Source organism: Mustela putorius, unplaced genomic scaffold (genome assembly GCF_011764305.1).
Source record: "Mustela putorius furo isolate JIRA1106 unplaced genomic scaffold, ASM1176430v1.1 tig00003909_pilon_pilon_pilon, whole genome shotgun sequence".
NCBI lineage: Eukaryota > Metazoa > Chordata > Mammalia > Carnivora > Mustelidae > Mustela > Mustela putorius.
In genome coordinates this window covers 39,176,680-39,192,838 of record NW_025422057.1, presented here as the reverse complement: position 1 = coordinate 39,192,838, position 16,159 = coordinate 39,176,680, and the positions used below count along the sequence as shown (strand labels likewise).

The window sequence follows — 16,159 nt, the reverse complement described above, 5'->3', positions numbered from 1 at the left end:
AAAACATGTAGGCATATGTGTGTGCGTGCAGTTGCGCATTCACATGTATGTATTTATCTCGGCTTCTCAACCTCGTCTTAGATGAATGATAACATACTATATATAATTTTCTCTCCTTGCTTTTTTTTTTTTTTTTTAAGATTTTATTTATTTATTTGTCAGAAAGAGAGAGAGCGAAATCACACAAGCAGGCAGAGTGGCAGGCAGAGGCAGAGAGAGAGGCAGGCTCCCTGCTGAGCAAGAAGCCCGATGTGGGACTCGATCCCAGGACCCTGGGATCATGACCTGAGCCGAAGGCAGCGGCTTAACCCACTGAGCCACCCAGGCGTCCCTCTCTCCTTGCTTTTATTCTTCATGTTATTTCTTGGAGATCATACATTGCAAGTATATAGAGAGTATTCTTTGTCTTCTTTGCAGCTATATTGTATTCCCTTGTGTGAATGTGATGTGGTTTATTCACCCAGTCCATTATTAATGGATATTTTGTCTTTAGTCTCTTGCTGTTACAAATAGTGCTATAGTGAATAACTGGTATATCTATACAGTTTCTGAATTTTTACCACCCTCGAGGGAAATTTAAGTAGAATAACTGTGGGAAGCATTCAGATGTAAGGGTACTGCCACTGATAGATTGTTCTGATATCAGTGGGGAATGAAGGAGGCCAATTTTTTGACCTAGAGTATGCTTCCACTGATTGGAGTTCCAGATCATTTTTTTTTCAAGATTTAATTTATTTATTTGTCAGAGAGGCAGAGAACAAGCAGGGCGAGTGGCAGGCAGAGGGAGAAGCAGGCTCCCCACTGAGCAGGGAGCCCAGTGTGGGGCTCGTTTCCAGGATCCTCGGATCATGACCTGAGCCAAAGGCAGACTGAAGGCAGATGCTTTACTGGCTGAGCCATCCAGGCGTCCCACATCATTATTGTTATATAAACTACATCCAGCTGGTAACTTGTATTTTCTAGTTTTAGTTTCTTTAAAATAGATTGAGACTTCAGAAATTTTTGAAGCAATCTGAGCACAGAATTCTAGTGTTTCAGAGTATTTTTTCCTAGTCTCTTGTAGTTGTTTGTCTTAAACCCATTTGTTAGAAGATTTTAAGGGAAATAATATGCCTTTATCAGTAATTTCCAAAGTAGTCAACTTAGTTTTTATGAGAAGAGTAATTTCTTATTTTTGTAGCCACATTTTTCCTCCTTTGGGATTAGTTTATATAATATTAAATTATACAGTTGTGATCAGAACAGCTGACATAAATAGGTTTGGATATGTTAGAAGAAAATTTCCAGTCAGTTTACGGATCTAGTTAGCTTTCATTCAGCGATTTATGAATTGGCAGCATCCAACCTAGCAGATCAAAAGCACTCTATAAGATGTGTATAGATCAAAGTGAATTAAGGAAGTTACACTGGCCGTTTGCTCAATGGTCAGAGCAGGATTATGGTTACTTTCCTTATATGGAGGAGAGGGAAGTCTTGGAGCCAGGTCAGGTAGTTTGTGCTGAGCAGACAGTTGCTGACTGGTTAACCTAGACCTTCCTTTTCTGGAAGAGATGAACATAGAGATTTAGTTAAGTTTTGGTTTGTTGACTTAGGACTTATTTTGAGGGATTCCTTTTTGGGTGTAATCTGGTTATTTTAGCAGGTATAAATGGTAGATTTTGGATATGCACATAATTGATGGGAGCAGAAATGTGCACATTCACTGAGATTTGCTTATTAAATGTGAGTAGTCTGTATGTTCTGGGTATTAGCCAGTATATTTTAGGGAGGGGATGGCTAGAATCAGTCCCATTCTAACATTTCTCAGTTCCCCATAGGATCCTGCCACTTAGAAGGTGCTCAGAAAATGTTGATGAGCCATTTTAGTGTTTGGGCCAGACTAGCTTTCTTATTCCTGTGAAAATACATGTTTCTCCTTTTTTTTTTTTTTTAAAGATTTTATTTATTTATTTGACAGAGAGAGATCACAAGTAGGCAGAGAGAGAGAGGAGGAAGCAGGCTCCCTGCTGAGCAGAGAGCCCGATGCGGGACTCGATCCCAGGACCCTGAGATCATGACCTGAGCCGAAGGCAGCGGCTTAACCCACTGAGCCACCCAGGCGCCCCATGTTTCTCCTTTTGTTTGATTAGTTTAATTGATTCAGATATTTCATGTCTTCCCAAAAAGAAGGCATTTGTAATGAAGTGAAAACCTCTGAGAATTGATAGTTGATTTTAAAAACAAATTACTACCTCACGCCAGTCAGAATGGGTAAAATGAACAAGTCAGAGAAAGGGGAACCTTCCTACACTGTTGGTGGGAATGCAAGCTGGTGCAGCCACTCTGGAAAACAGCATAGAGGTTCCTCAAATAGTTGAAAATAGAGCTACCCTATGACCCAGCAATTGCACGACTGAGTATTTACCCTAAAGATACAAATGTAGTGAGCTGAAAGGGCATGTGCCCCCGAGTGTTTATAGCAACAATGTTCACAACAGCCAAACTATGGAAAGAACCTAGATGTCCATCAACAGATGAATGGATAAAGAATATGTGGTATATATACACAATGGAATACTATGCAGTTATCAAAAGAAATGAAATCTTGCCATTTGTGACGATGTGGATGGAACTAGGATGGAACTAGGAACTTCGCTCAACTATTATGTTGAGCGAAGTAAGTCAATGAGAGAAAGACAATTATGATCTCCCTGATATGAGGAAGTTGAGAGGCAAAGTGGGGGATTTGGGGGGTAGGGAAGGAAAAAATGAAACAAGATTGAGATCGGGAGGGAGACAAAATATGAGACTCTTAATCTTACAAAACAAACTCAGGGTTGCTGGGGGGAGGGAGAGGATGGTTGGGTTATGGACATTGGGGAAGGTATGTGCTGTGGTGAGTGCTGTGAAGTGTGTAAACCTGGCCATTCACAGACCTGTACCCCTGGGTCATATATTACATTATATGTTAATTAAAAATTAAAAATTAAAAAAATAGCAAATAACTATTGCCTGGTTTATATTACTTTTAAATTAGGATTGGGGTTATTATTTTGATGATTGACTGAAATATTTTTTCTGTAACTATAGTTTTTTCACTAGAAAATGCTATCTAGAGGGAGAAAACTAAAAAGAATGAGCTCCAGGATCATGAAAAATATAGTATAACTAAGTTCTTAATATTTAACCACCCATACGCAAATTAATATTAAATTTACCAATTCTTAATTGACCTTAGCCACCTTTTGGTATTTTCCTTAAGAAAACAGGACCAGGGTTACTTTTCTTTCTTTCAGCTTTTGTTTTGTCATGCATTTACAGGCATGTCATAGTCAGTTGGGGCAAAAGGTTAGGAAATGAAAGGATTCAAAGTTTAGTCATAAGGAAACACCAATTAAAATTGCAGAAGTGTTTTACCACTGTTCTATATAGAACACTGTAGAGAATGCTAAAGAAATATATGATGATCCAGGACAGTGTAGGGAGTGGTAAAGGAATATAATGTTCCAGAGAGAATTCAGCCATTTAAGTAAGCTAAGCTTTATATGCATGGAAATAATGATCTAGAAGTATGTAGTATGTTAGGGTTCTCCAAACATATATATATATATATTTATATATTTATATTTATATCTCCAAATCTATATATTATATAGGCATATAATATATATTTAAGTATATATAATATATTCTATTGGTACTTTTAAAATATATGTACACATATGTATATATGTGTATGTGTGTGTGTGTGTGTATAAAGAGAAACTGAGAGAGACAAAGAGAGACAGAGACACTGAAAAAGATTTGAGATTGAGATTTTGTTTGATTTTTGAGAAGTTGGTTCATGTGCTGTGGAAGCTGACAGGCTGGGAATCCAGAGAAGAATTGATTCTGGAATTCAAGTCTGAAGGTATTCTGTTGGCAGAATTCTCTCTTCTTCCAGGGGAGGTTGGTCCTTTAAAATTAAGGCCTTCAAGTAATTAGATGAGGCCTACCCATGTTATGGAAAGTAATCTCCTTTATACAAATTCTGCTGAGTTAAATGTTAATCATATCTGAAAATATACCTTCACAGAAACGTCTAGAATAATGTTTGAACAAATATCTGGGTACATTGCCTAGTCAAGTGGACATAAAATTAGCCATTGCAGGGGCGCCTGGGTGTCTCAGCGGGTTAAAGCTTCTGCCTTCGGTCATGATCCCAGGGTGCTGGGATCGAGCCCCGCATCAGTCTCTCTGCTCAGCAGGGAGCCTTCTTCCTCCTCTCTCTCTGCCTGCCTCTCTGCCTACTTGTGATCTCTGTTTTTGTCAAAATAAATAAATAAATAAAATCTTAAAAAAAAATTAGCCATTGCAAATATTGAAGGGCCATTTTGTTCACACCATAAAGAATAATGGATAAGTGCAGTGGGTGGTATTAAAGGGGAGGGGGAATTAGTTTTGCTGTTTATTTCTTGTAGAGGAGACAAGCTTCAGAATGTGTTCTGAAGGCCAAGGAGTTTATGGCCCAGTGTACATAGTATGGAGAGCATCCCAAGAGGGTAGATGAGAATGAACAAGGCTAGAGTTGACTGTGGCATGTATAGGAGTCCTTGAGAAGATTTGTCCTGGATGGACAGACCTATCTTAGAAGGTGAGGGAGGTAAGACTGAAGAGGTGAGGGAAGGCCCATCCTGGTTTCTCCACTTCACTGCAGTAAGTAGAGAAGGTGCTTGCTCCAGCCTGAGGTGACAGCTGACTGGTGCAGGGCTGTCTGCATGGCCAGCATTATCTGCTGTATTATACGATGTGAAGAGAATTCCTTTGCAAGGAGCGTTTCAAACAAAATTTAATTCCCTTAGATTTTTTTTTGTTATAAAATGTGTTCCTCTATCAACTTAATAAAGATCTTCAAAAGAGGGGCACCTGGGTGGCTCAGTGGGTTAAGCTGCTGCCTTCGGCTCAGGTCATGATCTCAGGGTCCTGGGATCGAGCCCCGCATCGGGCTCTTTGCTCAGCGGGGAGCCTGCTTCCTCCTCTCTCTCTGCCTGCCTCTCTGCCTGCTTGTGATCTCTCTGTGTCAAATAAATAAATAAAATCTTAAAAAAAAATAAAAAAAAGATCTTCAAAAGATCCATGTGTTTGTGAAGAAACATGATAACTTCATACGTGAATTGCTGCCAGAAGTAATTCCAGTCTCAAAGCCTTGAAATACTTCTGGATCCATTATTCTGAAATAGAAATAGAGCCCAGTTACTTTTTTTTAATATCAAAAATTAAATGACCTAAATAATTTTTTAAATGTAATAGGTATAAAAATACCTTGTGGTATTAAAAACCCCTTTACCAATAAAAATAACAATTGCTATCAGAGAGGAAAATAGCACAAATAGTATTTGGTAGTTTGGCACAAAATGGCCCCTGATGAACCGCCTCTCTGTCCATCTCTCTTTCTCTTCACAATATGAATCTGCTTGTTTCTTCCATCAAGTGGTAAAGTCTGTTTCTTCACCTCTGATGCTGGGCTTTCAAATGTGACTTGAACTGGCCAGTGGGACATCAGCAGGCATGATGCAGTCAGAGGCACCGTGTGCAGTGAGCCGCCCCTCTCAAGCCTCGCCTCTCGAGTGCTGCTTGCTACTACAGAAAGAAGCTTAGGAGGAAGTCCACATGGAAAGGGAGGCTCAGCCTTCCCCACTGAGCCTAGTCCCTGGCTGACCTTGACCCAATGCTGCAGCATGACTAAGTCAGATAAAGGCAGCAGAAGCCAACCCATGGAATTGTGAGAAATGGGAAATCATTGCTGTTTAAGCAACTAAGTTTTGGGTTGTCTGTTTCCCAGCAATAGCAAACAGAAACATCCTATGATAAATGGCTAGAATCTATCTCTGTATTCTAGTCATGGTTCCATTACTGAACCCTCAAGTTTCCCAGAGTCCAGTGAGGAAGGCAGAAATATAAGTAGGTCACTTTGTTACAGTGTGGTAAATGCCCAGGAAGGGCTCTGGGCTGCTGTGGCCTTGATCTCTTCTCTGTCCCTCTTTCCTCCACTCTAAGGATCAGGCACTACTCTCTGTAGGACAGGAATTGAAGAACATTTGGAGGAACTAGAGGAAGTTGACTATTTCTGTACTTCATTGGAAGCGTTTTCTATCTCTAACGTCAGTCAGACTCACACTTCCTTCTCAGAAGTGAAATGCTGAAAGAACCCCAACAGAGCTCTTTCCCTTTTGTTAACTGAGTGTTTTCAGTATTGTATTTGTCCTGTGAGCAAGGGAATGCCCAGGAGTATTCCTCCTTAACTTTCCTAGGGTTCAGACTCTTGGAAAATCTGGATGTTAGTCCACATCCTTTACCCAGTAACGGTGGAGTGGTTCTACTGAGGTCTCCCAGGGTCATTGGAGAAGATGGTATGCACTGCTTTGAGCTGAGTCCCATCTGCCCCACATTGTTTTCTCCCTTACTTGCTGTGTTGCTCTGCTGCTTGAGATTCTAAATTATACATACTGGCCTTTAAGTCTGCAGCACATCTCCTCTCTCTTGCCCACCATTAAAAAAAAAAAAAGTTTATTTAAGGACTCTCTACACCCAGCATGGGGCTTGAACTCATGATGCTGAGATCAAGAGCTTCACACTCTATCAGCTGAGCCTGCCAGGCACCCGCCCCACCCACCTCTTGTTTTGGGCAAGAATTTAGTACCAAGTTCCATCAGTTTTCCTTAGGGGCCCATTCTCCTCCCATGGGGCAGCATTGTTGGGCATACCTGGAGTCCACTCTGTCCCTCTTCTTGAGTAATCTACTGGAATCGTTTAAAGATATGACTCTAAGTTTTATATAGCTGTAATAGTTTAAGGATATGTTATAACATTATGTAATCTAACATATAGTTATAATAGTTTAAGATAGGGACTGCAGTTCTAAAATAGTCTAAAACACATCAGCCTCCTTGCTCAGCAGGGAACCCATTTCTCCCCCTGCCTGCCCCCCCCCCCGCTCGTGCTCTCTCTCTCTCTCTAACAAATAAATAAAATCTTAAAAAAAAAAAAAAGATTAAGCTTGAATTTTGTGAGGTCCTCAGAAATGTACTACCTTTTATGGTTGTATATGGTCATTGACAATCTAAAATTCTGATTGTTGCCAACCTAGGTGGAATAACTTGAACTTTTAATTTTTTTTTTTTAAGATTTTATTTATTTATTTGACAGAGATCACAAGTAGGCAGAGAGGCAGGCAGAGAGAGAGAGAGAGAGAGGGAAGCAGGCTTCCCGCCGAGCAGAGAGCCCGCCGTGGGGCTCGATCCCAGGACCCTGAGATCATGACCCGAGCCGAAGGCAGCAGCCCAAACCACTGAGCCACCCAGGCGCCCCGAACTTTTAATTTTGATTCTTTAAATATTTAACCTGTAAAAGTAATATATCAAAACTAAGGTTTTAAAATACAGAGAAATGAAAAACCACTTATATTGGTACATCATTAAACTGCTGGTAGCATTTTAAAAAAAAAAGATTTATTTTAGAGAGAAAGCATGAGTACATGGAGATTAGGGGAAGGGGAAGGGGCAGAGGCAGAGGGAGAGAGAAACTCAAGCAGACACTCCACACTGAGCATGGGGCCTGACTCAGGGCTCTATCTCACAACCCTGAGATCATGACCTGAGCTGAAACCAGAACTTGGACTCTTAACTGAGTGCGCCTCCCAAGCGCCCCACTGCTTTTAGCATTTTTAATGAATTTCCCTCCTAGTATTTTTGCTTGTGTATATATTAACATAGTTGTAATTACAGTGTGTGCTTTTTATCAAACCCATGTTTCTCTTGCTTCTAATGCCTGCATAACCTTCCTTTAATTGTTCTAGCACTGTAATTTAATTAGCTTTTCCCCAGTTTGGCAAAATTAAGGGAACTGTGTGTTTTTCTCTGCTGTAAATAGTGTAATGGTGAAAATCTTGGGGCTCGTAGATTTTTATGTATTTCCTCAGGCTAAGCTTCCCAAAGGCATCCTCTTCCACAGTTTCTCAGCCCTGTTGCTCAGCATTTTTCCTGATAGACATTCTGAGTTTTTATTATTCTTCTGGAGGATCATAGAACATAGGCTTGGCACTTACTGGTCAATGGTAGGTTTTGCCATATTTTTTGTAGAATTTTGTGAAGGGGAAAAATGGTTCTTTTATTTATTTATTTAATTTTAAGATTTTATTTATTTATTTGACATACAGAGATCACAAGTAGGCAGAGAGGCAGGCAGAGGTGGGGGGAGAAGCAGGCTCCCCGCTGAGGAGAGAGCCCAATGTGGGGCTCTCTTCCAGGACCCTGAGATCATGACCTGAGCTGAAAGCAGAGGCTTTAACCCACTGAGCCACCCAGGTGCCTGAAAAATAGGTTCTTTGAACTGTTGCTTTCCCTGAATATTAAAATGTTAAGTGAGGACCTATGCTGTGTCCTCATTTGTGAACCAGTTGTTCCTAAGCCGATTTTATCTGTGAGAATTTTAATGTTTTTGAAAAGTTATTTGTATTAACTTCTTATATGTAAAAGATACTGATTTTGTCTCCTATATTCTACAAATGTTTTCTAGTCTTTTTTTTTTTTTGCCTGTTTATCTTTATTTTTAATTATAGGGTCATATCTATAAATCATTTTCTTTTGTAACTTTTTTTCCCATTAATTTGAGACTTAGGAAGTTCGTCATCCTTTAGTTCCTTAATATATTCATTCATAATTACATTTTATGTTTTTATGTGGATTTTTTAAACATTTAACTTTTATGTTCATCAGAATTTATTTTAGTGAATGAAATGTGAGACCTAATTGATACTCTTTTCCCTTCCAAATTCTTTTTTTTTTTTTAAGATTTTATTTATTTATTTGACAGAGAGAAATCACAAGTAGACAGAGAGGCAGCCAGAGAGAGAGAGAGAGGGAAGCAGGCTCCCTGCTGAGCAGAGAGCCCGATGCGGGACTCGATCCCAGGACCCTGAGATCATGACCTGAGCCGAAGGCAGCGGCTTAACCCACTGAGCCACCCAGGCGCCCTCCCTTCCAAATTCTTATCCAGTTATCCCAACATCAGTTAAGGAGTAACGTCCCTTTCCTATAATTTTGGGCTGCTATTTTACTCTTCTGTATAATTATTTCAGTTTCTGGACTGTCTTTTCAGTTTTCTGTATCTTGCTGTTTTAATAATAATTATTGCTTTTTTATGTTTATATTCCAAGAGGATCTCTCTGTTGCTTCTTTCTCAACATTTTTATTTGATCTTCTCATTAATTCTTATGCATAATTTTAGAATCATTTTGTAAAATGGAAAAATCTTACTTAGACTCCTTGGAATTACATTTTATATGTATGCTTTATTTGGGAAAAATAAAAATTATTATTACAACAAACTATTATTATAGTTTTCAAATATACTCTAAAATCACTGAATATTTTTCATTAAAAATTCTTAAGTAGATTTTGTATCATTCATCTCTGTTTCATGTTTTTTGTTATTTTGGTGTAAAGGAATGTTGGCGATATTGTGTATTTTTTTTCCTGGTAAGTTTCCATGTGCAGAGCACACTGAGATATGTCACTTTGTATTGTCCCTCTAGAAAAACACTGTTGGTTTTGTGTGATTCATTGACAAATTCAAGAAGATGGTGTGACCATCTGTTTTTTTTTTTTTTAATTTTTTTTAAAAGATTTTATTTATTTATTTGACAGACAGAGATCACAAGTAGGCAGAGAGGCAGGCAGAGAGAGAGGAGGAAAGCAGGCTCCCTGCTGAGCAGAGAGCCCGATGTGAGGCTCGATCCCAGGACCCTGAGATCATGACCTGAGCCGAAGGCAGAGGCTTAACCCACTGAGCCACCCAGGTGCCCCTGACCATCTGTTATTTATAGCTCCTGAGGGAAATGGAAAAGGATTGGCCCTGAGCTGAGAAGAAGGGCATGCATAAAAGGCATGTGGTGACATTATATATTTATGTATTTTTTCTTTTACACTAGAATACATTACTGATTTTACACAAATGTTTTTATTTTTTAAAGAGCTTTTTTTTAAAGACTTTTTTTTTTAAGTTTATTTGAAAGAGTGAGCAAGTTTGCCTGCATGAGAAGGGGAAGGTCAGAGGGAGAAGCAGACTCTCTGCTAAGCAGAGAGCCCAGTGCAGGACTTGACCCTGGGACTTCGTGATCATGACCTGAGCCAAAAGCATTTGGTTAACCAACTGAGCCACCCAGGCGCCCAAGTGTTTATGTTTTTAACTGATTCTAGTAGTTTTTAGAAAATTCCTTTGGATTTTAGCTCTTTTATTGTACTATAAAGTCCCTCCCCCCCTTTTTTAAGTGGGCTCCGTGTGCAGTGTGGAGCACAACACAGGGCCTCAACTCATGACCCCGAGACCAAGACTTGAGTTGAGATCAAGATAACCATTTGGTTATTGGGAAATGGTGAGAAGTGGGCTGGGGGAAATCAGAGCGGGAAACAAACCATGAGAGACTGAGGGTTTTGGAAGGGAGCGGGTGAAGGGATGGGTGAGCCTGGTGGTGGGGATTAAGGAGGGCACAGATTGCATGGAGCATTGGGTGTGGTACATAAACAGTGAATTCTGGAACACTGAAAATAAAATAAAATAAAATGGAAAAAAAAAAGCGATTGAGCCACCCAGGCGCCCCTATAAAGTTCTCTTTTTAAGTCTTATTATCACATTAGCAGAAAAAAATCTATATATTAAATACAGTAGTGGTAATGTGCTTATTTTGCCTCTTGGCTTAATTAGAACATCTCTAGGAATTTTGCTGTTTGTAAAGTTAAATTTTGGTTGAAATGGGTGTTTTTCAAAGTTGGGAATACTTCTTTGCTACCTAAAAATTCTGTATTGATAATTGTGTTTTATCATCTGTTTATAGCATCTAATGTAAACTACTGATTCTGCAGGTTTTCCTTTAATTCTGTTCTGTCTTTAACACCTGTTCAGGTGTTGTGGCGTGTTGGTGATTCCCAGTGTACACCGTGTACATATCTTGGGTTTCCCACAGGCATGTCAAGCTCAATGTGCTCTCAGTGAACTTCTCTTTATCCCCCACTCCTCTGTGCATCCTGGTCTTCTGAATGTACAGTGAGAGACCGGGGTATGCTTTAGTCCCCTCACTAGATTATGTTCGTACTCCTTTTCAAATCATCTCTCTCTTCCCTCCATCCACATTCACTGTGTTAAGTCCTGCTTTGATCATTCATTAGTATTACAGCTGGTCTCCTTTCTCTTACTGCTTCTTTTTTCTTTGTATTTGTTAGCTGCTGTACCCAGGCTTCTCATTTTCTGTATGAAATGTGCTTCTGATAAAAACAGGCTTAACTTAAAGTTGTTTATTCTGAGTGCCATTCAGGATGTTACAGTTCAACACCACACAAAGGGTAGGAGCAGGCTGCTCCTGGAGCCTGGCACCCTGTAGGGAGGGGTGCAGGGAGGCACGCAGACCTGTGATGACTGTCCCTCAGGGAAGCTGCGACTGGCATCTTTGTCTTCTCCTGGCTGCTTCTTTGTTGTCTGTATTTGTCCTGAACATCATCGTTGGAATGGGTAGACTCTTTCGTTTATTTTGACCATTTGGAAAGCACATAGAATAGTGTGATTGTTACACCACGCTGATCATCTTTACGGTCAGGCCTTCCTACCTCTGCCCCTGTAGGGATAGCATTGTCAGCCTTGCTTCCCCTCAGAGTCATGCTGCTAGAGGTCCTAAATAAATGAGAAAGGATTTGAAGTTCCCAGTTGTGTAAATCTTGCATAAGAATGAGATGTAGGAAGATGGAAAATAGTACTGGAAAGACAAAGGAAACAAACTGGCCATTGTAAGGCAGTGAGGGGGATCACTGCAGATGCCTGAAAAAGCAGGCTGGAAAATGTGCTGACGTTAAGAACCCTTACATTCAACCCTCACATTCACAGTCGTCTTTGGTCTTTACAATCACCCTGTGAATGGAGTAGAGATTATTAACCTTTCTGTTTTACAGATGATGGAAAGGGAGTCTTTGAAATTCCTTAGTTTGTCCAACATCACACAGTATTCAAGAGTCAAGGCTTGAACTTAGATTTATGATTGCTGATTTTACACTCTTCCTGTACCTTTCTCAAAACAGAAGAGTGGGTAACAGTGGTATCTTGTGTCATCGGATAATGTCATCAGATAAATGACATAGGGATACCATGAAGAAAAACAGTTTTATCTATCTTTTTAAAAAAAATCAATTAATTAACATGTAATATATTATTAGTTTCAGGGGTAGAGGTCCACTAATCATCTAACCATTCGTCAGTCTTATATAAATACCCAGTGCTCATTACCACACCAGTTATCCCATCCCCCCAACCCCCCTTCCCTCCAGCAACCCTCTGTTTGTTTCCTATGATGTCTCTTATGGTTCTCTGATTTCATCTTATTTTATTTTTTTTTTCTCTTCCTCTATGATCCTCTGTCATGTTTCTCAAATTCCTCGTATCGGTGAGATCATATGATAATTGTCTTTCTCTGATAGACTTATTTTCCTTAGCATGATAGCTTCTAGTTCCATCCATGTCATCGCAAATGGCAAAATTTCAGTTTTTATTTTAAATTTTATTTTTTTAAAATTTTTTATTTTTTATAAACATATATTTTTATCCCCAGGGGTACAGGTCTGTGAATCGCCAGGTTTACACACTTCACAGCACTCACCAAAGTACATACCCTCCCCAGTGTCCATAACACCACCCCCCTTCTCCCAACCCCCCTCCCCCCAGCAACCCTCAGTTTGTTTTGTGAGATTAAGAGTCACTTATGGTTTGTCTCCCTCCCAATCCCATCTTGTTTCATTGATTCTTCTCCTACCCACTTAAGCCCCCATGTTGCATCACCACTTCCTCATATCAGGGAGATCATATGATAGTTGTCTTTCTCTGCTTGACTTATTTTGCTAAGCATGATACGCTCTAGTTCCATCCATGTTGTTGCAAATGGCAAGATTTCATTTCTTTTGATGGCTGCATAGTATTCCGTTGTGTATATATACCACATCTTCTGGATCCATTCATCTGTTGATGGACATCTAGGTTCTTTCCACAGTTTGGCTATTGTGGACATTGCTGCTATAAACATTTGGGTGCACGTGCCCCTTTGGATCACTATGTTTGTATAAATACCCAGTAGTGCAATTGCTGGGTCATAGGGCAGTTCTATTTTCAACATTTTGAGGAACCTCCATGCTTTTTTCAAAATTTCAGTTTTTTGATGGCCGCATAATATTCCACTGTATATATGTACAACATCTTCTTTATCCACTCATCTGTTGTGAATATCTAAGCTGTTTCCATAGTTTGGCTGTTGTGGACATTGCTGCTATAAACGTTTGGGTGCACGTACCCCTTCGGATTACTGCATTTGTGTCTTTATAGTAAATACCCAGTAGTGCAATTGCTGGGTCGTAGGGTAGTCTATTTTCAACTTTTGAAGGAACCTCCATACTGTTTTCCAGAGTAACTGCACCAGCTTGCATTCCCACCAACAGTGTCGGAGGGTTCCCCTTTCTCTGTTTCCTCACCAACATGTGTCGTTTCCTGACTTGTTGATTTTAGCCATTTAGACTGGTGTGCGGTGGTATCTCACTTTGGTTTTGATTTGTATTTCCCTGATGCCGAGTGATGTTGAGCACTTTTTCATGTGTCTGTTGGCCATTTGTATGTCTTCTTTGGAGAATGTCTGTTCATGTCTTCTGCCCATGTCTTGATTGGATTATTTGTTCCTTGGGTGTTGAGTTTGATAAGTTCTTTTTTTTTTTTTTAAAGACTTATTTATTTGACAGAGAGAAATCACAAGTAGACAGAGAGGCAGCCAGAGAGAGAGAGAGAGAGGGAAGCAGGCTCCCTGCTGAGCAGAGAGCCTGATGCGGGACTCGATCCCAAGACCCTGAGATCATGACCTGAGCCGAAGGCAGCGGCTTAATCCACTGAGCCACCCAGGCGCCCCTGATAAGTTCTTTATAGATTTTGGATACTACCCCTTTATTTGATAATATCATTTGAAAATATCTTCTCCCATTGTTGGTCATCTTTTGGTTTTGTTGACTGTTTCCTTTGCAGAAGGCTTTTATCTTGACCAAGTCCCAGTAGTTCATTTTTGCCTTGTTTCCCTTGCCTTTAGAGACTTATCTAGAAAGAAGTTGCTGTGGCCAAGGTCACAGAGGTTGCTGCCTGTCTTTTCCTCTAGGATTTTGATGGATTCCCGTCTCACATTTAGATCTTTCATCAACTTTGAGTCTATTTTTGTGTATGGTATAAGGAAATGGTCCAGTTTCATTCTTCTGCATGTGGCTGTCCAGTTTTCCCACCACTATTTGTTGAAGAGACTGTCTTTTTTCCATTGGGAAAAACTCACATTGCTTTGTCAAAGATTAGTTGACCATACAGTTGAGGGTCAGTTTATCTATCTTAATTCATAGTAATTACTTATATATTCTTTTAAAAAGCAGCTTTATTGAGATATAATTCACATTTGTTACAATCCACCCATTTTAAATTCTATAATTCTCTGGCTTTTAGGTATCTTTAGAAATTATGCAACATGACCATAATAAATTTTAGAACATATTTATTACTCTAAAAAGAAACCCTTTTAGCCATCAGCTCCCATTCCTGAGCCCTACCCTAGTCCTTGGCAATCAGTAATCTACTTTCTGTTTCTATGATTTGCCTACTCTGGACAATTTCATAAAAATGTAATCATAAAATATTTTGTTCTTTCACTTTGTAAAATGCTTTCAAGTTTCATCCATGTTGTAGCATGTATTCATGTATCATTCCTTTTTATTGCTAAATAGTATTCCATTATGTAGATAACATGCTTTATTTATCCATTTATTAATTTATGGACATTTGTGTTATTTCCACATTTTAAGGAAGATCCAAACTGTTTTCCAAAGCAGCTGCATGTAGTTCCACCAGCATTTTATGAGGACCTCAGTTTCTCCACATCCTTGCCAACACTGATCTGTCTTTAAATATAGTCATAATTGAAGTATATCTCATGGTTTTGATTTGCATTCTCCTGTTGGCTAATGATGTTAAACAACCCATTTTTGCTTTTTAAAAGTTTTTATTTTAATTTTAGTTGGTTAACAGTGTTATCTTAGTTTCAGTTTTATAATACAGTAATTCAACACTTCGATGCATAACCCTGTGCTCATCTCCACAAGTGCACTCCTTAATCCCTGTCACCTATTTGACCCATCCTCCCACCTCCCTCTCCTCTAGTAATCTGTATAATTAAGAGTCTCTTGAACAACGCATTTTTCTTTGGGTTATTTGTCTATTTATTGTTGAGTTGTGACAGCCCTTTTCATATATTCAACACACAAGACCCTCATTGTATGTTTTGCAAAATGATTTTTTGTGTTCTATGGTTGTCTTTTCACTTTCTTTCTTTCTTTTTTTAAAAGATTTTATTTATTTATTTGACAGAGATCATAAGTAGGCAGAGAGAGAGGGGGAAGCAGGCTCTCTGCTCAGCAGAGAGCCCGATGCAGGGCTCGATCCCGGGACCCTGGGATCATGACCTGAGCTGAAAGCAGAGGCTTAACCCACTGAGCCACCCAGGTGCCCCTGTCTTTTCACTTTCTTGATGGTGTCTGTTGAAGCACAAACATTTTTATTTGGGCAATGTTTAGTTTATTTTTTATTTGTGTGAGATAGGAATCTTTTTTTTTTTTTTAAGATTTTGTTTATTTATTTATTTGACAGACAGAGATCCCAAGTAGGCAGAGAGGCAGGCAGAGAGAGAGGTGGAAGCAGGCTCCCTGCCGAGCAGAGAGCCCGATGTGGGGCTCGATCCCAGGACTCTGGGATCATGACCTGAACCGAAGGGAGGGGCTTTAACCCACTGAGCCACCCAGGCACCCCTGAGATAGGAATCTAAATTCATTTATTTGCATATGCAATGGACTGTTCTTTACCCCATTGAATAGTCTTGGAACCCTCGTTGAAAAACCAGTTGACCATAGATATAGATACATGGGCTTATTTGTTGACTCTAAGTTCTCTTCTGTTAATCTATATATCTACCCATATTCCGATTTGATGCTGTCTTGGTTACTATTCCTTTGTAGTTAAGTTTTGAAATTGGGAAGTGTGAGTTATCCAACTTTGTTCTTCAAGATTGTTTGAGTATCCTGGGTTCCTCTACTTTCTA

The 16,159-nt window shown here is 39.5% G+C and overlaps 1 protein-coding gene across 4 annotated transcripts in view; it reads left to right on the top strand.

Annotated features, from left to right (window-relative positions):
- Positions 1-16,159, top strand: part of MARCHF8 (membrane associated ring-CH-type finger 8) — a 129,591-nt gene that overhangs the window by 34,505 nt on the left and 78,927 nt on the right. The gene's annotated exons all lie outside the window — the stretch shown is intronic.